Genomic DNA, 21,373 nt, shown 5'->3' with positions numbered 1-21,373 from the left:
AGTGCAGTCTGATTCTCACAGTACAGACAGGCCATGGACCCCGCTGGGACCTCGACTCCAACTCAGAATCAAATGGCGCTCCTTCCCTTCCGAGCTCTGCCATGTGCCCAAACAATGGTTTACCACAACATATGGAGTATCGGCGTACTCAGGACAAATTGTACAACGACTATTGTGGTCCAATTTCTCCTGTTACCCTTGGTAAAATAAAACAAATTGGATCTGAAGTAAAAATTTTGTGAAAAAAAGTTAAATGTTCAATTGTTTTTTAAACATTCCAAAAATTCCTGTGAAGCACCTGAAGGGTTAATAAACTTTTTGAATGTGGTTTTGAGTACCTTGAGGGGTGCAGTTTTTAGAATGGTGTCACTGTTGGGCACTTTCTGTCATATAGACCCCTCAAAGTCACTTCAAGTGTGAGGTGGTCCCTAAAAAAATGGTTTTGCAAATTTTGTTGTAAAAATGAGAAATCACTGGTCAATTTTTAACCCTTATAACTTCCTAACAAAAAAAATTATGTTTCCAAAACTGTGGTAATGTAAAGCAGACATGTGGGTAATGTTATTTATTAACTATTTTGTATTATATGACTCTCTAATTTAAGGGCATAAAAACTAAAACTTAAAAAATTGCAAAATTTTCAAACTTTTCGCCAAATTTCCATTTTTTTCACAAATAAATGCAAGTCTAATCGAAGAAATTTTACCACTATCATAAAGTACAATATGTCACGAGAAAACAATCTCAGAATCACCAGGATCCGTTGAAGCGTTTCAGAGTTATGACCTCATAAATTGACAGTGGTAAGAATTTAAAAAAATGGCCTGGTCAGGAAGTTGAAAACAGGCTTCAGGGTGAAGGGGTTAAAACATTAGTATTGTTGTTTCTAAATGATTATGAACTTTTCTTAGCATTATTTGAGGTCTGCAAGCAATGCATTTTTTTGTTATTTTGACCATTTCTCATTTTCAGAAAATGAATACAAAATGTATTGCTTGGAAATTCTGAGACATGTTGTCAGAAGTTTATAGAATAAAAGAACATTTTACTCAAAAATATACCTATAGAGAGAAAAATCAGACAAACTAAACACTGCAGTGGTCTCTTAATTTTTGCCAGAGCTGTATATACAAGCCTTAGTCAAACAAAAATTCCCAAATACCACTCCAAAATCTTGTAGAACTTCTTCCCAGAATAATGGAAGTTGCTTATGGATGTAGAATAGAAGGTCTGAACAGATCGGAGGTATAACATGGAGTTGGCACATACTTTACTCCATATCATGCACTATATGTGATAGTACAATATGGCGCCACACGGTCTTCAATTTTGTGATATCAAGCATGACTCTAGCAGTCATGTGACATCTAACCGGTGTTCAAAAATTACTAAAAATAAGAACAAGTACCTAAAAGTCATAACATTGATACTTTTGCAAATGCTGAAGACCAAATCTATGCTCTCCAAATTCTGTAGGTCGTAATGACCAATCCCATGCTAGATAGGAGATGAGTTGATAAATATAAGCTAAGGAAAATGTCAAATATTCTTCTTTTCCGTCCTAAGTTTAGTATTGGAGCTCAGTCCTCCACAAGCCTCCAGCAGCTGTTATTTATAAGAAGAGGAGGTGCAGAGGCAAATTTGTGTTTTCTGACAACAGCAGAATATGGATAGGACAGAAAGCAGTGAGGTTCTATCGGACGCAACCTCTCTGCCCACAGTAAAGGAAACCAATCTTTATATATGACTACGAGAGCAGCTTATCCATAGCAAAAAAGTGACAAGAAAATGGCATGTTCTTCATCATGAACGGGACGAATACCTGCATATTCCGTATATGACCTCAGTGTGTGATAAGTGGCTCCTCCAGAAACACATCAAAATAATGCATTTGTTTTCCCACCGACTGGATGGAAGATTTATGCAATTGCAGGAGCCGCTGTGGAAAGAGATGAGAACATTTTTCGAAATAGATGTGATAAAAAATAGCAAAGTTGCAAAATTTCATGGTCCTTATTGAAGAATTTCAGATCTCGATCTTCATGTTTTAGTCAAAAAGTCAATAGAAGTGATGGAAGCCTCCCCTATGTTCAGAGCAGTTTTTTATGGCCATGACCAGCTTCCCATGATGTCCGACATACTGCTCCTGGGTAACAATATCAACCATGAACTACTAGTGCACAAAGTCTTCACCTTGGACCGGTGTTTTCATGGGATGTAAAAGAGGAATTGTAATCGTAAACATTATCAAATCCACCTACATCTAGAGTCTTCACCAGCTCTCCATGATGTCTATAAAAACAAGATGTTGAGTGACAATATCAGCCATGGACTGGCGGCACAAAGTATTCTCCTTTGAGAGCTATGCTGATGTGTCAACAGCTCAAGGATAGAAAGGAGCAATTGCCATCATTAACATGAACAAAGCACCTCACGTCAAGAGTAGTTTGTCATAGGCATTAGCTCCAAAAATGTCCATACCAGGATGGAAAAATATTTAGAATTGAGAGTCCTCAGTGGTTGATACCTTTTAATGGCTAACTGAGAAGATGGTAACAAATTGCAAGCTTTTGAGATTACTCAGGTCTCTTCATCAGGCCAGGATGCTGACTATGGGTGACAATAACAAACATGGACGCTTCTGCTTTGAGGGTTTTGGAGAGAAGGCTTGCCTTTTGCTTGAATAGAAAGGTGCATTACCTGTTGTGAATTCTGTGGCCAAGCTCCCTCCTGTGGTCGTGAGTGGTACTTCGGCTGGTTCTGTCTATGAGCTTCCTTTGGTGGATGAGAGTGGTACTGCGGCTTCTGAGTTTCCTTCCTCAGGTTATGAGGTTAAGTCGTTAGGTGCTGCTCTATTTAACTCCACCTGGTGCTTTGATCCTGGCCTCCAGTCAATGTTCTAGTATTGGTCTTGCTTCCTCCTGGATCGTTCCTGTGGCCTGTCTATCCTGCATAAGCTAAGTTCTGCTTGTGTTACTTTTGTTTGCTATATTTTCTGTCCAGCTTGCTATATTGGTTTTTCTTGCTTGCTGGAAGCTCTGAGACGCAGAGGGAGCACCTCCGTACCGTTAGTCGGTGCGGAGGGTCTTTTTGCCCCTCTGTGTGGTTGTTTGTAGGTTTTTGTGTTGACCGCAAAGCTATCTTTTCTATCCTCGGTCTATTCAGTAAGTCGGGCCTCACTTTGCTAAATCTATTTCATCTCTGTGTTTGTATTTTCATCTTTACTCACAGTCATTATATGTGGGGGGCTGCCTTTTCCTTTGGGGAATTTCTCTGAGGCAAGGTAGGCTTATTTTTCTATCTTCAGGGCTAGTTAGTTTCTCAGACTGTGCCGAGTTGCATAGGGAGCATTAGGCGCAATCCACGGCTACCTCTAGTGTGGTGTGATAGGGTTAGGGATTGCGGTCAGCAGAGTTCCCACGTCTCAGAGCTCGTCCTATGTTTTTGGTAATTGTCAGGTCACTTTGTGTGCTCTGAACTTCATGGTCCATTGTGGTTCTGAATTACCTGTTCATAACAATTACCTATTCTGCCTTCCGGATATTCATACCTTGAGTTTTTGGTCAAAAAACTCATACGAAAGCAAATTTTCAGTTCAGACTCAATGAACATAGTAACATAGTAACATAGTAACATAGTAACATAGTTAGTAAGGCCGAAAAAAGACATTTGTCCATCCAGTTCAGCCTATATTCCGTCATAATAAATCCCCAGATCTACGTCCTTTTACAGAACCTAATAATTGTATGATACAATATTGTTCTGCTCCAGGAAGACATCCAGGCCTCTCTTGAACCCCTCGACTGAGTTCGCCATCACCACCTCCTCAGGCAAGCAATTCCAGATTCTCACTGCCCTAACAGTAAAGAATCCTCTTCTATGTTGGTGGAAAAACCTTCTCTCCTCCAGACGCAAAGAATGCCCCCTTGTGCCCGTCACCTTCCTTGGTATAAACAGATCCTCAGCGAGATATTTGTATTGTCCCCTTATATACTTATACATGGTTATTAGATCGCCCCTCAGTCGTCTTTTTTCTAGACTAAATAATCCTAATTTCGCTAATCTATCTGGGTATTGTAGTTCTCCCATCCCCTTTATTAATTTTGTTGCCCTCCTTTGTACTCTCTCTAGTTCCATTATATCCTTCCTGAGCACCGGTGCCCAAAACTGGACACAGTACTCCATGTGCGGTCTAACTAGGGATTTGTACAGAGGCAGTATAATGCTCTCATCATGTGTATCCAGACCTCTTTTAATGCACCCCATGATCCTGTTTGCCTTGGCAGCTGCTGCCTGGCACTGGCTGCTCCAGGTAAGTTTATCATTAACTAGGATCCCCAAGTCCTTCTCCCTGTCAGATTTACCCAGTGGTTTCCCGTTCAGTGTGTAATGGTGATATTGATTCCTTCTTCCCATGTGTATAACCTTACATTTATCATTGTTAAACCTCATCTGCCACCTTTCAGCCCAAGTTTCCAACTTATCCAGATCCATCTGTAGCAGAATACTATCTTCTCTTGTATTAACTGCTTTACATAGTTTTGTATCATCTGCAAATATCGATATTTTACTGTGTAAACCTTCTACCAGATCATTAATGAATATGTTGAAGAGAACAGGTCCCAATACTGACCCCTGCGGTACCCCACTGGTCACAGCGACCCAGTTAGAGACTATACCATTTATAACCACCCTCTGCTTTCTATCACTAAGCGAGTTACTAACCCATTTACACACATTTTCCCCCAGACCAAGCATTCTCATTTTGTGTACCAACCTCTTGTGCGGCACGGTATCAAACGCTTTGGAAAAATCGAGATATACCACGTCCAATGACTCACCGTGGTCCAGCCTATAGCTTACCTCTTCATAAAAATTGATTAGATTGGTTTGACAGGAGCGATTTCTCATAAACCCATGCTGATATGGAGTTAAACAGTTATTCTCATTGAGATAATCCAGAATAACATCCCTCAGAAACCCTTCAAATATTTTACCAACAATAGAGGTTAGACTTACTGGCCTATAATTTCCAGGTTCACTTTTAGAGCCCTTTTTGAATATTGGCACCACATTTGCTATGCGCCAGTCCTGCGGAACAGACCCTGTCGCTATAGAGTCCCTAAAAATAAGAAATAATGGTTTATCTATTACATTACTTAGTTCTCTTAGTACTCGTGGGTGTATGCCATCCGGACCCGGAGATTTATCTATTTTAATCTTATTTAGCCGGTTTCGCACCTCTTCTTGGGTTAGATTGGTGACCCTTAATATAGGGTTTTCATTGTTTCTTGGGATTTCACCTAGCATTTCATTTTCCACCGTGAATACCGTGGAGAAGAAGGTGTTTAATATGTTAGCTTTTTCCTCGTCATCTACAACCATTCTTTCCTCACTATTTTTTAAGGGGCCTACATTTTCAGTTTTTATTCTTTTACTATTGATATAGTTGAAGAACAGTTTGGGATTAGTTTTACTCTCCTTAGCAATGTGCTTCTCTGTTTCCTTTTTGGCAGCTTTAATTAGTTTTTTAGATAAAGTATTTTTCTCCCTATAGTTTTTTAGAGCTTCAATGGTGCCATCCTGCTTTAGTAGTGCAAATGCTTTCTTTTTACTGTTAATTGCCTGTCTTACTTCTTTGTTTAGCCACATTGGGTTTTTCCTATTTCTAGTCCTTTTATTCCCACAAGGTATAAACCGCTTACACTGCCTATTTAGGATGTTCTTAAACATTTCCCATTTATTATCTGTATTCTCATTTCTGAGGATATTGTCCCAGTCTACCAGATTAAGGGCATCTCTAAGCTGGTCAAACTTTGCCTTCCTAAAGTTCAGTGTTTTTGTGACTCCCTGACAAGTCCCCCTAGTGAAAGACAGGTGAAACTGTACAATATTGTGGTCGCTATTTCCTAGATGCCCAACCACCTGCAGATTTGTTATTCTGTCAGGTCTATTAGATAGTATTAGGTCTAAAAGTGCTGCTCCTCTGGTTGGATTCTGCACCAATTGTGAAAGATAATCTTTCTTGGTTATTAGCAGAAACCTGTTGCCTTTATGGGTTTCACAGGTTTCTGTTTCCCAGTTAATATCCGGGTAGTTAAAGTCCCCCATAACCAGGACCTCATTATGGGTTGCAGCTTCATCTATCTGCTTTAGAAGTAGACTTTCCATGCTTTCTGTTATATTTGGGGGTTTGTAACAGACCCCAATGAGAATTTTGTTACCATTTTTCCCTCCATGAATTTCAACCCATATGGACTCGACATCTTCATTCCCTTCGCTAATATCCTCCCTTAAAGTGGACTTTAGACAAGACTTTACATAGAGACAAACCCCTCCTCCTCTCCGATTTTTACGATCCTTTCTAAACAGACTGTAACCCTGTAAGTTAACTGCCCAGTCATAGCTTTCATCTAACCATGTCTCGGTTATTCCCACTATGTCAAAGTTACCTGTAGATATTTCTGCTTCTAGTTCTTCCATCTTGTTTGTCAGGCTTCTGGCGTTTGCGAGCATGCAGTTTAGAGGATTTTGTTTTGTTCCAATCTCCTCACTGTGGATTGTTTTAGAAATGTTCTTACCTCCCTTCTGAGTATGTTTTCCTGGGTCGTCTTTGTACGAGTCTAATGTTTTTCTTCCCGTCCCCTCTTCTTCTAGTTTAACGCCCTCCTGATGAGTGTAGCGAGTCTTCTGGCGAATGTGTGTTTCCCAGGTTTGTTGAGGTGTAGTCCGTCTCTGGCGAGGAGTCCATCGTACAAGCAATTCACACCGTGGTCCAGGAATCCGAATCCTTGTTGTCTGCACCATCGTCTTAGCCAGTTGTTTGCATCAAGGATCCTGTTCCATCTCCTGGTGCCATGCCCATCTACTGGAAGGATAGAAGAAAAAACTACCTGTGCATCCAGTTCCTTTACTTTCTTCCCCAACTCTTCAAAGTCCTTGCAGATTGTCGGTAGGTCCTTCCTTGCCGTGTCATTGGTGCCAACATGTATCAGAAGAAATGGGTGGACGTCCTTGGAGCTGAAGAGCTTTGGTATCCTATCGGTCACATCCTTGATCATCGCACCTGGAAGGCAGCATACTTCTCTTGCAGTTATGTCCGGTCTGCAGATGGCTGCTTCGGTGCCTCTCAGTAGTGAGTCTCCCACCACCACCACTCTTCGTTGCTTCTTGGCTGTACTTTTTGCTGTCACTTGTTGCTGTGTGCCCTTTTCTTTTTTGCTTGCTGGTATTGCTTCATTCTTAGGTGTGCCATCTTCATCCTCTACAAAGATTTGATATCGGTTCTTCAGTTGTGTGGTTGGTGATTTCTCCATGGTCTTCTTGCTTCTTGAATGAAGCAATGAAGATAATGGAAACTCCATGAGCGCCTTCCCTTTGTGTACTAATCCAGGTAGGTAGGCTAAAAAAGCATCTCTATTTGATATTAATAACTAGCTCCATACTGTTCCTATAGCAATGACAGACTTTTGTGTAAAGGGACAATTCTTGCAGTTGATCACAGAGACGCGCGTCACTCTGACGTCTTCCCAGCTTCATCTTCATCTTTTTATTAACCAAGTGATCTTTTCCCTTTTCTTTCAAGGACTGTTTCCCCTCTTGTTTAACAGAATTACGCGCTACAGGAGCCCGGCAAATCACCACTAATTTTATTTATCAGCACTTACACAAAAAGAACGGTAGGAAAGTTAGGAGTGGACTTAATTAAAGCCTAACGTAGACAGGACATCCTCACCTTGCCAGCAGGGTTTGAGTGAAATCAGAAAGCAGAAGGAATGGGGAACAATACAAGAAGAGAGCATGTAAATGGACCAGAAGCAATTAATCGGGTTACTCTGGTTCCATCAAAGACCACCAAGTCAGCAGCATTGTCAGGAGAAGCGTAGAGCCCCAATTCTCCAGGAGCTTTACTACAATGCAAAAACATGCTAGATAAGATGGTGTTTTGAGAATAAAGAGAAGAAAGCGCCAATGATTAGACAAATCCGACTGTCTTCAGACAACTGAGTAGCTATACAAGATTCTAGCACATTTTTCAGACAAAATTATAATGGGACATATTTTTCTTAAGAGTAAATTCAGAATCCGTATTTCCACATTTTAAATTTTAATACAATTGCTTGTCCAACATAGTAGAACCCATCATATTTTGGGAGGAAAAAAAGATTGTCTTTGCACAATAACTCTCAGGACACTGCTTCACCATATTTTGTGGAGCATCCAAATATTCCTTTAGAAGAATCAAAGTGATTGATGCTTTTAAATGGCTAACTGAAAAGATGGTAACAAATTGCAAGCTATCGAGACTACTCAGGTCTCTTCATGATTACCCAAAATCTCAAGAGTCACATATTTCTACACAACAGGACACATGAATAGTGCAATAGATAAGACAAGTGACATGAAGCAGAACTAACAAGTATGGGAGAGGGATAAACAGTTGTGGCCATAAATATTGGAAGAGTTCATGGATAAGGAGTGTGAAAGTTTTATTTTCCTGTGATTGAGGTCTGGTCCATGGTTGTGATTCCCCATGACAATGATGTGAAGAGCACATTCCTTAGTTGATATAGCAAGACATAAATCCATGCAACACATTAATTCCTGCTTTGAGTGTGTCGAAGGCTGCCATAAGTTTGTATGTCCAAATTTTTCTGTCTCTCTGAGATTTGAAGTTGTGTTTTAATAACAGTAGTTTCATATCTATGGTGCTGTGATCAGAGATAAAAAAAATGTTTGGACACAGGTAGATCTATTTTTTTTTTCAGTTTTTATGTGTACACCACATTAGAAGTGACGCAGCTGAAAGTACAAGGGATCTTGTAGTCCTGATGTGAGTTGGGGACTTTTATCTTGTCTGTGGTCAGTATAAATGGACAGGTTTTAATTTTTTTCTGGTTGCAAGGAAAGGTTCTTGTAGCTGTTGGAGAGGACAGGGAACTTCTGACAATGATGCTTCTTAGATTTGAAGGCTGCCTAAAGCACAGTAATTAGTAAAACACACTAGTTATACCGAGGTACCATAAAAATAATAATAATACTGACGAAGGAGAAGTGCGTCCGAAACGCGCATCGGGGTACACCATACACTATTTGGCAACCAGTCTATTCAGCCCATATACCCCAAAGTAAGTGGCTTCATATGTGAATCTATTGCACTTTATTTTTATAATCTTTTGCACCTTATGCAGTTGCACTTTCTCTTTAGATAGCACTCTTATTTGCTCTTATTCCTGATATGCACATTGTTGCACTTTATTATGAGCTTCTATATACACTTTAAAAAAAATAATTTTTTTTGCGCTTTTTTCACAAAAAATGTTTTTATCATAGTAAGTCCTTACGGGTACTAACATACTTATATAATATGGCAGCCAAATAGGTATGGGCACTAATTTGATGTTACATACATATATATTAAATGATATAAAAATATTTTTTTGGTTTTTAATATCATAATAATACTTTTAAATTGATGTATACCATGCAATAAATAAAATATTAATTATTTACATCCTTTGCTGTGAATGATTTCTTGGGCTTAACATGTTATAAGCACGATTTTTTTCTAAAGCACAGTAGTGGAGGGTCTGGAAATATGGTTTGTAAATGGGCATCTTTTTGTAGTAAAGGTTGTAATTTCCATGCAGCTCCCATTAGCACCTCCAGACTTGGATTGTAGGTGACTATTAGAGGAACCCAGTTATTTTCTTCTTTAGCTTTTGTAATGTAGGAGATTGTTTCTTGATATTCTGGTGGCTCTTGCAATCTGGTGTTCAAATGTTCTTGTATGGTAGCCTTGATTTAAAAAAAGAGGTCTTTCTGAGGTGACCAAGGTGCTTGTCTCTATCCATGGCGTTGGAACATATACCATTGGCTGTAGACAATAGAGTTTTTATGTGATTTAGATGAAAACTGCCCCATTTAAGGTATGTTGGACGGTCGATTGGACTTCTTATACAGGGATGTCTCCATTTCATTGTTCTGTAGCTTAATGATGGTATCCAAAAAGTTAGTTTCAGTACACGAGTAGTTGAGTGTTAAGTTGATGGTGGGATGAAATCAGAGGAGTATCTAGGGATGGCAGCTGCAGCAAGTGCTGGCAGGGGGGGCGCAGTTGGGCCACCTGATGCGGCGGTCTAAAATGCTGTATTCTGACGCCCGCCTGGACTTGGAGTCGACAGCTTTCCGAGATGGCTGTCAAGCTGACAGCCGACACAGTGAGTGCAGCACTTCAGCTCCCAGTACTCAATTGTAGTTGCCCCTTTCAGTTGCGAGTACAATTGAAGCTCTGACCACCAGGTCAGAGCGACGCCAGCAGCGTGATCAGGTCATGTGATAATGCTGACGTCACTCACCAGCACAAAGAACATTAGGAGGACATAGAGTAGCACGATGGCTCAGTGGTTAGCACTGCAGCCTTGCAGCGCTGGAGTCCTGGGTTGAAATACCACCAAGGACAACATCTGCAAGGAGTTTGTAAGTTCTCCCCGTGTTTGCGTGGGTTTCTTCCCACATTCCAAAGACATACTGATAGGGAATTTAGACTGTGAGCCCCATCAGGGACAGCAATGATAAGGTGTGGAAGCTGAAAAGAACTGCGGAATATGTTAGTGCTATATAAAATAAAGATTATTATTATTTATTATTATTGATGGTAAGTGCTCCACCTTAGTGGAGCTGAAGACACCGAAGATTGTGAGGTATTTACTGCCTGGTGGTGTGTGATTGCTGTGTTTGTGATATTTACTGTGTTGTGGGGTATTACTGTGTGTGTGTATTCACTGTGTAGGTGGTATTTCTGTGTGGGGGTATTTACTGTATTTAGTGTAACGGGCCTGGGGAATATTTAGTGTAACGGGGGATGATTTGAGGACACAAGTTTAGGGAGTAAAGAAGGGACAAGTGCAGACACAACATGGGGAGTGGGAGAAATTTGAAGACACAATATGAGGAGGAAGGGATGAGATGGGGGCTATTATGGGGGTATGGGTGGAGACACAGTATGAGCAGTGGGGGTATGAGTGCAGGCACAGTATGAGGAGTGAGAGGAAAATGTATTTTGTGCAGGGAATATAGTGAGGGGCACTTATTTATTCAGGGGCTCAGCACAGGTCAGATATTTTATATTCATGAGCATTATAATGACACTGCTATCTTTAAGGGCATTGTATCTGGATGTTTTGCAGAAGATCGGAGAAGATGGAAGTCTGCAGAGATGGCTGTAGATGAGAAAACTCTTCATGAGGTCTGGACAAGATGAAGAAAGAAAGAGACAGCATCATGTATCAGGTACCTGGATGTAAATTTTTTTGTAATACTAATTCTCATATTTTTATTTGTTAGGAGCATTAAATGGGTTGTCCAGGTTTGACTCTGTGACTGCCAACGTCTGAATTCTCGCAGTGCGCACTACACGCTGTCAGGATTCTCTTTTGAGTCATTTGCATACATGTGGTCATGTGCTGACCAGATATGTGTGGCCTCACTCAATGAAAATAACACATCTAGATGGAATGTTGCCAGAAGCATACAAATCACATGCTTGTGCAAGGAAGAATCCTAAAAGTGTGCACCGCATGCGTTGTGAGAATTCAGAAGCCTGCAGCCACCTATAGTGACTAAAGACTTTGATCTCGCACACTTTAATTATTAAATGAAGCCCTGCAGCCAATCCTAATAGTGTGTAATATCCTCACTGTCAGGATTCAGCTCTGTTTACTAGTGCCAGCAGTCATCACATGGCCACTTCAGTCATCTGCGATTTTCATACTCACAATCACGTGACAACAAGCTTCCCTTCCCGCTTCTCTCAGTTTTTCACTGAACATTGAATTAGGAAGAGCAGATCATCCGCACTTGATTAAGTGTGCAAATCCCATATGTGCATGGGGTGGCACCAAACTGGGTTCTTGTCCCAGGTGCCAGAAAACCAAGATACACCTCTGGTAAAAATTGATTAAAGTGTTCATTGACTGTCTTTAGCTGTTGCTCAGACTCCATCCAGATGATTAACATATCATCAATGTAACGGTAGTAGGAAAATATTTACGGCCACAACTGTTTCTCCCTCTCCCATACTGATAGTTCTGTTTCACGTCACTTGCCTTATCTATTGCATTATTCCTGGGTCCTGTTGTGTATAAATATGCGACTCTTCAGATTTTGCGTTATTCTATGCTGGCATCTGGCCTACTACCATTACATTGACAATATTTGAATCATCTAGACAGACTCAGCCCTAATCCACATGCATGTCACTTTACAAATGGTAAGGTTTTAATATTAGATGTTAAGAGTGTCATCAGGGTCACAGTAACGTGGTGGGATGGCTTTTGCATTTTTTTGATCAAAATTATTTTAACTAAGTACCCTATATTATTTTAATGCACTGTTGCTGTTTATTACTAGGGTATATGCTTTTTTTTATCTTGGGCTTTGTCTGTTTAGTGGCCAGTGTGAACATCTAATATATAAAGCTGAATGTGTGTGTGTGTGTGTGTATGTATGTATGTATGTCCGGGATTGGCATCTGCACCGTCGCAGCTACAGCCACAAAATTTTGCACAGTCACACGTCTGGACCCTGAGAGCGTCATAGGCTATGTTGTGAGGTGAAATTTGAACCCCGTGCTTTCCAATTCACCAAACAATTTTGCCCCTATCTACATAATGGGGAAAACGTGAAAGGAAAAGTGTAGGAGGCAAATTGACAGCTGCTAGATGTGAACAAGGGGGACTTAAAGAATGAGAGCGATGGCGCCAAAGAGTATATACCGTACAGTTGCTAAGGTGGGGACCCGACATGGATACTCACCACACACGGGGATATGAACACACACACAAAATGCGCCACACACTACCACGTGCTTGAACACATATTACCCTCAGCACACATTTCACCACAAATACACCAACCTCGCCACATAAAAGTCGAAACACAAAAGTCGCCACTCAAAACTCGCCATGCGCAGAACTCACCACATGCAAAAACTAGGCTCACGCAAAACTCGCCACAAGTGCAAAACTCACCTCATGGAAAACTCGCCACACGCAAAACTTGCACACGCGGAAAAATTGCCACATGCACAAAATTTGCAACACATGCAAAAGTTGCCTCACACAAAACTTGCACATACTCAAAAGGCACCACACATAAAACTCGCCACGCGCAAAACTTGCTGCACACAACTTGCTACACTAACCTGTCACATGCAACTCGACACACAAAAAGTTGCTACACGCATGTTGCCACACAAAAGTCATCTTACAAAAGTCGCTACATGCATGTCGCCACACGCAACTCAACACACACAACTTGACAAACGAAACTCGCCCTAAAACACACACAAGTCTGGTATTATCCTTCAAAAATAAAAATCTGATTAATAAGCAGACAAACTACAACAAATGTACCATAAAGGAAATACGGCAGCTGTCAGTCACATAACCTGTCTATTATGTATATGTGTGAGCTAATATATACTGCCAGGGGGAGGGCTTCCTGTTGGCTGGGGATTTATCAGGCTGCCAATTTAGCTTACAAATACTGAGGTAAAAATACTGAGCAAATAACGTGTGAACGAGGTCTAATACAGGAGGAGATGGCACACAGGTATATACTATATACAGGGGAGATGACACACAGATATATACTATATACAGGAGAGATGACACAGGTATATACTATATAGAGGAGGAGATGACATACAGGTACATATATACAGGAGGAGATGACATACAGGTATATACTATATACAGGAGGAGATGACACACAGGTATATACTATATACAGGAGCAGATGACCTACAGGTATATACTATATACAGGAGGAGATGACATACAGGTATATGCTATATATAGCAGATGACATACAGGTATATACTATATACAGGAGGAGATGACACACAGATATATACTATATACAGGGGAGATGACACACAGGTATATACTATATACAGGAGGAGATGACATACAGGTATATACTATATATAGAAGGAGATGACATACAGGTATATGCTATATATAGGAGGAGATGACATACAGGTATATACTATGTACAGGGAGATGACACACAGCAGGTATATACTATATACAGGGGAGATGACATACAGGTATATGCTATATACAGGAGATGACATACAGGTGTATACTATATATAAGGGAGATGACAAACATGTATATACTGAGGTGAAAATGAGAGGTGTGAGGTGAAAATGAAAAGGTGTGAGTGCAAAATGAGAGGAGTGAGGGAAAATAGTGGATTGATCGGAAAATGACAGATGTGAGGTCGAAATGACAAGTGTTAGGGGGGAATGAGAGGAGTGAGGGAGAAAATGAGAGGTGTGAGGGAGAAAATGAGAGATGTGAGGGGGAAAATGAAAGATGTGATTGGGAAAATGAGAGGCGTGATGGGAAAATAAGAGAAGTGAGGTGCTATAACTAACCACAGATATTTACTATGCCCAGGCAACGCCGGGCTCTTCAGCTAGTCTATATACATAAGAGGCATCGTGCACAGTGGCTCCGCCCCCACCACATTACCACAAATAATCCCGCCCCACCACATTACCACACACAATCCCGCCCCCACCACATCACCACACAATCCCACCCCCACCACATTACCACACACAATCCGCACATCACCACACACAATCCCGCCCCCCACCACATCACCACACATAATCCCGCCCCCACCACATCACACATAATCCCACCCCATTATCACACATAATCCCGCCCCCCACCACATCACCACACATAATCCCACCCCCCACCACATATAATCCTGCCCCCCACCACATTACCACCCATAATCCCACCCCCATCACATTACCACACATCATCCCGCCCCCCACATTACCACACATAATCCCGCCCCCCACCACATTAACACATAATCCCGCCCCACCCACTTTACCACATGAGGCTCCGTCCCCACACATTACCACACGAGGCTCCGTCCTCACACATTACAAAACATGGCTCCGTCCCCACACATTACCACACGAGGCTCCATCCACACACATTACCACACGAGGCTCCATCCCCACACATTACCACACGAGGCTCCGTCCACACACATTACCACACGAGGCTCTGTCCCCGCACATTACCACACGAGGCTCCGTCCCCGCAAATTAATTTACATTTAATTGTGTTTACAGAGAAATTTTAACTTAATTTGTTTCGTTATGAAATTTGTTTAGATGCTGGAATGAATAAAAAACGCACATCTTACTGAATCCAGTTTGTTTTTGATTTTACACTGTGAATAAATTGTATTATTAGTATTATTCAGATTTTTCATTATTATTATTATTAACTTCATTTTAAGTTAATTTACCACCTGCGTAAGCGCTATTTAATGTTGTCATTATTTACATTAGTTTAATCACCAGCAGCGTTAATTAGATAGCAATGAGCGTGCCGAGCGTTAGCTGGCTGGAAACAGCTAGTGCACTTATATGCTGCATGCACACCAACTTCAACAAAACCAGAACACATGTTTGGAAAGAAGGGGCTATTAGCACTAAATAGTGACAAGAGACCCAAAGCCTGAAACAAAGGCGACCCACTCCATACTAATAGAGATATGAGGAGAAAAAGGAGTATATCGGGTTGAAAATATAATTTTTTATTTAAATATACAAAACAGTCATAGACAGTATCAGAAAGTACAAAAAATGCAAAAGATATAAGGTGCATAAAGGTGATTTAAGGAAGCAGGTATCCCCCGGTGTGCAATGCCCTGACTATGAACCAGTCTGACAAAAATCAGCTGCTGGTAGTAAATAACTGCTAGTAGCTGCTGCTAATAGTAACCTCCTGACAAAAGGTCAGAAGTCATATCTAAGTATTAAGCAGCGCTTACCGCTAAAGTGGCAGGCGGGAGTACACACCGGACTCGAACCGCGGCAAGAAGAGAGACCCCCATGCACACCAACTTATAGCCCAGTTCATTTCTTTAGGGTTTTTGTTTCAGTTTGTTTGCACCCTGTGCATATAAAATTGTGGCCTGCTTGTCACTTGACAAACAGTAAGGTTTTAATATTAAAGGTTAGGACCGTCCTAATTAGGGTCACAGTGACGTGGTGGGATAGCTTTTGCATTTTTTGTTATCAAAATTATGTTAACTAAGTACCATATTTAATTTTCATGCACTATTGTTGTTCATTAATTTACTGCAAAGTATTTGCTTATTATGTGTCACAACTCTGTTGTTGGATTAATTGGGGCCAGGGGTTCCTCCTCTTTCCCTATCACAAGGGGCGCCCTACCTATCCCTGCTCCCCAGATTACTTATAATGGTGAAGACGCTGATGCCACTTACCTTGCTCAACGTCTGAATCAACCCTATATTTGCCCACATCCCCCACAGGGAAGTGGCGAGTAATAGTGTATGTATATACACAAGCCAGACTTACAAGGGAGGACGTACAGGGATAAGTGAAAATACCTATCATGCAAATATGCACTCACAGACAACAGAGAGGAACACTGGGGAGAAAAGGAAGGAAAACAAAATAGAAGAGAATCATGATTTGCACACAGCTGAAACACCAAGCAACAGTCACAGATCAACACTCCAAATGCCTCTACCAACAACAGACACCTCCACTCCACACCAGGCAGTATAAGACCAATACTGGCAATCCAGATAATAATAATAATAATTTTATTTATATAGCGCCAACATATTCCGTAGCGCTTTACAAGTTATAGAGGGGACTTGTACAGACAATAGACATTACAGCATAACAGAAATCACAGTTCAAAATAGATACCAAGAGGAGTGAGGAAAAGGGGAGACACGAGAGGTGGATGGTAACAATTGCTTTAGTTATTCGGACCAGCCATAGTGTAAGGCTCAGGTGTTCATGTACAGCTGCATGAACCAGTTAACTGCCTAAGTATGTAGCAGTACAGACACAGAGGGCTATTAACTGTATAAAGTGTATGAGAACATGATGTGAGGAACCTGATTATGTTTTTTTTTTTTTAATGGGCCACACAGGAATAGTTAGGTTAATGCGTTGATGTGGTAGGCCAATCTGAACAGATGAGTTTTTAGGGCACGCTTAAAACTGTGGGGATTGGGAATTAATCGTATTAACCTAGGTAGTGCATTCCAAAGAATCGGCGCAGAACGTGTAAAGTCTTGGAGACGGGAATGGGAGGTTCTGATTATTGAGGATGCTAACCTGAGGTCATTAGCGGAGCGTAGGGCACGGGTAGGGTGGTAGACTGAGACCAGAGAGGAGATGTAGGGTGGTGCTGAGCCATGGAGTGCTTTGTGGATGAGGGTAGTAGTTTTGTACTGGAATCTTGAGTGGATGGGTACCCAGTGTAATGACTGGCACAAGGTAGAGGCATCGGTGTAACGGTTGGTGAGGAATATGATCCTGGCTGCAGCATTCAGGACAGATTGGAGTGGGGAGAGTTTTGTAAGAGGGAGGCCAATTAGTAGAGAGTTACAATAGTCCAGACGAGAATGAATAAGTGAAACAGTAAGAGTTTTTGCAGAGTCGAAAGTAAAGGTACCTTCACACTGAGCGACTTTTGAATGATAGCGATCCGTGACGTTGCAGCGTCCTGGCTAGCGATATCGTTGTGTTTGACAAGCAGCAGCAATCAGGATCCTGCTGTGACATCGCTGGTCGGAGCTAGAAGGCCAGAACTTTATTTCGTTGCTGGATCACCCGCTGACATCGCTGAATCGGCATGTGTGACGCCGATTCAGCGATGTCTTCACTTGTAACCAGGGTAAACATCGGGTTACTAAGCGCAGGGCCGCGCTTAGTAACGCCGATATTTACCCTGGTTACCTAAAAAAAAAAACACTACATACTTACATTCCGGTGTCTGTCGCGTCCCTCACAGTCAGCTTCCCGCACTGACTGTGAGCGCCGGCCGTAAAGCACAGCGGTGACGTCACCGCTGTGCTCTGCTTTACGGCCGGCCGCCGCTCACAGTCAGTGCGGGAAGCTGACTGTGAGGGACGCGACAGACACCGGAATGTAAGTATGTAGTGTTTTTTTTTTTTAGGTAACCAGGGTAAATATCGGGTTACAAAGCGCGGCCCTGCGCTTAGTAACCCGATGTTTACCCTGGTTACCAGGGGACTTCGGCATCGTTGGTCGCTGGAGAGCTGTCTGTGTGACAGCTCTCCAGCGACCACACAGCGACGCTGCAGCGATCAGCATCGTTGTCTATATCGCTGCAGCGTCGCTTAAAGTGACGGTACCTTAAGAAAAGGCCGAATTCTAGAAATGTTTTTTGAGATGCAGATAAGAAGAGCGAGCCAGTGATCGGATGTGGGGGATGAATGAAAGCTCGGAATCAAGTATGACCCCAAGACAGCGGGCATATTGCTTTGGAGTAATGGTGGAACCGCACACGGAGATGGCAATGTCAGGCAAAGGTAGGTTAATAGAGGGAGAAAATCCAGATTGCCAGAGGTGAGTATATATAGGAGTGGGGAGTTGCTAATACTGAACAGCTGAGATCGTTCAAGCAGGAAAGCTTCAAAGACTCTAAGCTGAACTATTTTACTCCTGTGCTGTTCAGCTAATCGCCTGCAAAGGCTTTCAGCCATAGGGACATTTCATGATGTTACATGGCTTACTTCATTCATTATCATAAATTGATATGATGGTTACAGTGTTTGTCGTACTTTGCTGCCATCTACTGGCCATTGTTATTATATGCTTTTATGTTCTGAATCTGTAATTCCCACAATGCCGCTCTCTCTCTCTTCCTCACACATCCTTTCTGCTGGTCAGTGCCATTTTGCAGCACGTGCATCAGGACTGAAGAGAGGATTCTCCTGCTACCTCTATCCTCCATATTGTATCTCATCATCATCCCTTCATCTTTCCGGACATCTTACCTTATCTCACCAATGTACTGTAAGTAAAATTAGCTAAATTTATCACTGCATTGTCCTTCCTGGATTCACCACGTGCAGCTGGTCAAGCATAGGAGGTGAGGGCAGTGAGCAACATTATCTGCCATTGCTTGTACAGATATCCGTGCCGTGTTCCCTCAGGCACATCTTATATATGTGCATCGGAGCAGAATAACCCCTGCACCGCTAACAGAAACCTGCACCATTTCATATGAAGGATAAGTGCTTCTAATAAGTGCAGGAGTAGGTGAAATCAGATGCTGAGGTGTTCTGGCCTCTCTCTGTCACGGAAAACCCAAGACAGTACCCCCCTCCCATCTAAGAGGGACGTATGGAAACTCAGGGCCGGGTTTATCAGGGTGTGCCACCTGAAGGGACTGGATCAATATAACGGCATGGACTTCAGACACTGCTACCTAGATTCTCTCTTCATGACCGTAACCCTTCCAGTGTATCAGATACTGAAGAGACCAATGAACCAAGAGAGAATCCGCGATCTTGGCTATCTGAAACTCCAAATTCCCTTCAGCAATGACCGGAGATGGATGTGGTGATGGTTCAGAGAACGCATTTTTTTAGCAGAGACCGGTGAAACACATTATAAAAGTAGGTGGCAAAGCAAGAAGGGATGCTACAGGATTAATAACGGCCACAATCTTACAAAGGCCTATGAAACTGGGACCCAATTTACAAGAAGGTACCTTTAACTTAAAGGGAAACTGTCACCCCCCCCCCCCAGGCATTTTTAACTAAAAGAGCCACATTGTTCAGCACTAATGCTGCATTCTGTCAAGGTGGCTCTTTTAGTTGTGGTCCCTTTCAACGCTAAAATAATCGTTTTTATAATTTGTTCCTGATACCTCGAATTTGTCCTGGGGGCATGTCTTTCCCCCCCCCCCCCCTGGACACAAACGCCTCCCAGCCGTTATTCAATACTATGTGTGCAGGGCTCCGCCTCCTCTGCCTTCATTAACGTCCCACTGGGGCTCCCAGATTTACTGCCTTGTCAGTGACCACCGCAGTGTAAGTCACATGTAGACTTATGGCAACGGTTATTCACCTCAAATTCTGCTAGAGGTAAGTAAGTAACCCAATCCTCATGATTCTCAGACACAAAACACCTAAGATCTGTCTCAAGATTCTGGTTAAAGCGTTCAGTTTGCCCATTAGACTTTGGCTTAAAGGCTGAGGAAAATTACAGGTGGATCCCCAAACCAGTACAAAACACTGTCCAAAATTTGAAAAGAAATTGCACACCCCCTGGTCAGAAAAAATGTCAGTAAGGAATCTCGTGTAATTGCACGATTTATTTGAGGAAAATTTGGGACAAGGTCTTGAGGTTGGGTAAGGCGGACAGCGCAATGAAATGAGACACCTTGCTGAACCTGTCCACAACCACCAAAATAACTGTATTACCTACAGATATATCATGTTCCTCATTCTGGCCCCCTTTATTTAATAATCTCGCCCAGCCTGGCCCTTTTTATTTTATAATATGCCCCAGCATGGCTCCCTTTATTTTATAATATGCCCCAGCCTGGTCCCCAATGTCCCTTGTCCAGCCTGGCCCCCAGATATCCATCCTGCCCCCTCAGCTATACATACTGGCCCTCAAATGTCCCTTATCCTGCCCCCATATATCTTTGCTGGACCCCCATATATCCTTCCTGGTCACTTGTCCTGGCCTCCCCCTTATATTCATCCTGCCTTCCCATATATATGCTTCCTGGTCTCTTGTTCTGCTTCCCCATGTATGCAACCTGGCTCCCCCATATATATCCATCCTGGCCCCTCCCCATATATATCCATCCTGGCCAGGGCCGCCATCAGGGCATGACGGCCGTGACTGGCGTATGGGGCCCGGTGGGCAGAGGGGGCCCGCATCGGGCCCTGTCTCATCTGCTCACCGGGCCCCTACCGGCAGCCGCAGGCTAACCGGGCCCTTAGCGCTGACGCTGCAGCTGTTTAAAGCTATTGACGTGCGGGCCCGCGGGGAGACAGAGATCTTCACCCGCCGCAGGAGAGCGGCCAGGTAAGAAGAACTTTTTTTTTTTTCTTGAGAGCAGCGATCCGGGGGGCCCAGGGAAGAACGCTGGACACAGAGGCAAAAAGCTGGACAGAGATGGGGCAGAGTGCTGGACAGAGATGGGGCAGAGTGCTGGACAGAGATGGGGCAGAGTGCTGGACAGAGATGGGGCAGAGTGCTGGACAGAGATGGGGCAGAGTGCTGGACAGAGATTGGGGCAGGATTGGAAACAGATGGGGCAGAGTGCTGGACACAGATGGGGCAGGATTGGACACAGATGGGGCAGAGTACTGGACACAGATGGGGCAGGATTGGAAACAGATGGGGCAGAGTGCTGGACACAGATGGGGCAGAGTGCTGGACACAGATGGGGCAGGATTGGACACAGATGGGGCAGAGTGCTGGACACAGATTGGGGCAGGATTGGAAACAGAT

The 21,373-nt window shown here is 42.6% G+C and overlaps 1 protein-coding gene across 1 annotated transcript in view; it reads left to right on the top strand.

The window, feature by feature from the left end:
• Window positions 1–21,373, top strand: part of TNFAIP8L2 (TNF alpha induced protein 8 like 2) — a 175,202-nt gene that overhangs the window by 64,887 nt on the left and 88,942 nt on the right. Inside the window, exon 2 of the mRNA XM_069728753.1 lies at window positions 11,190–11,292. The gene's annotated coding sequence lies outside the window, so the exon portion shown is untranslated. The remainder of the gene's footprint in view (window positions 1–11,189; window positions 11,293–21,373) is intronic.

The sequence above is a fragment of the Ranitomeya imitator genome, chromosome 1, assembly GCF_032444005.1.
Source record: "Ranitomeya imitator isolate aRanImi1 chromosome 1, aRanImi1.pri, whole genome shotgun sequence".
Classification (NCBI taxonomy): domain Eukaryota; kingdom Metazoa; phylum Chordata; class Amphibia; order Anura; family Dendrobatidae; genus Ranitomeya; species Ranitomeya imitator.
Note: the sequence above shows the minus strand (reverse complement) of the source record. Positions and strands in the feature narration are given on the sequence as shown.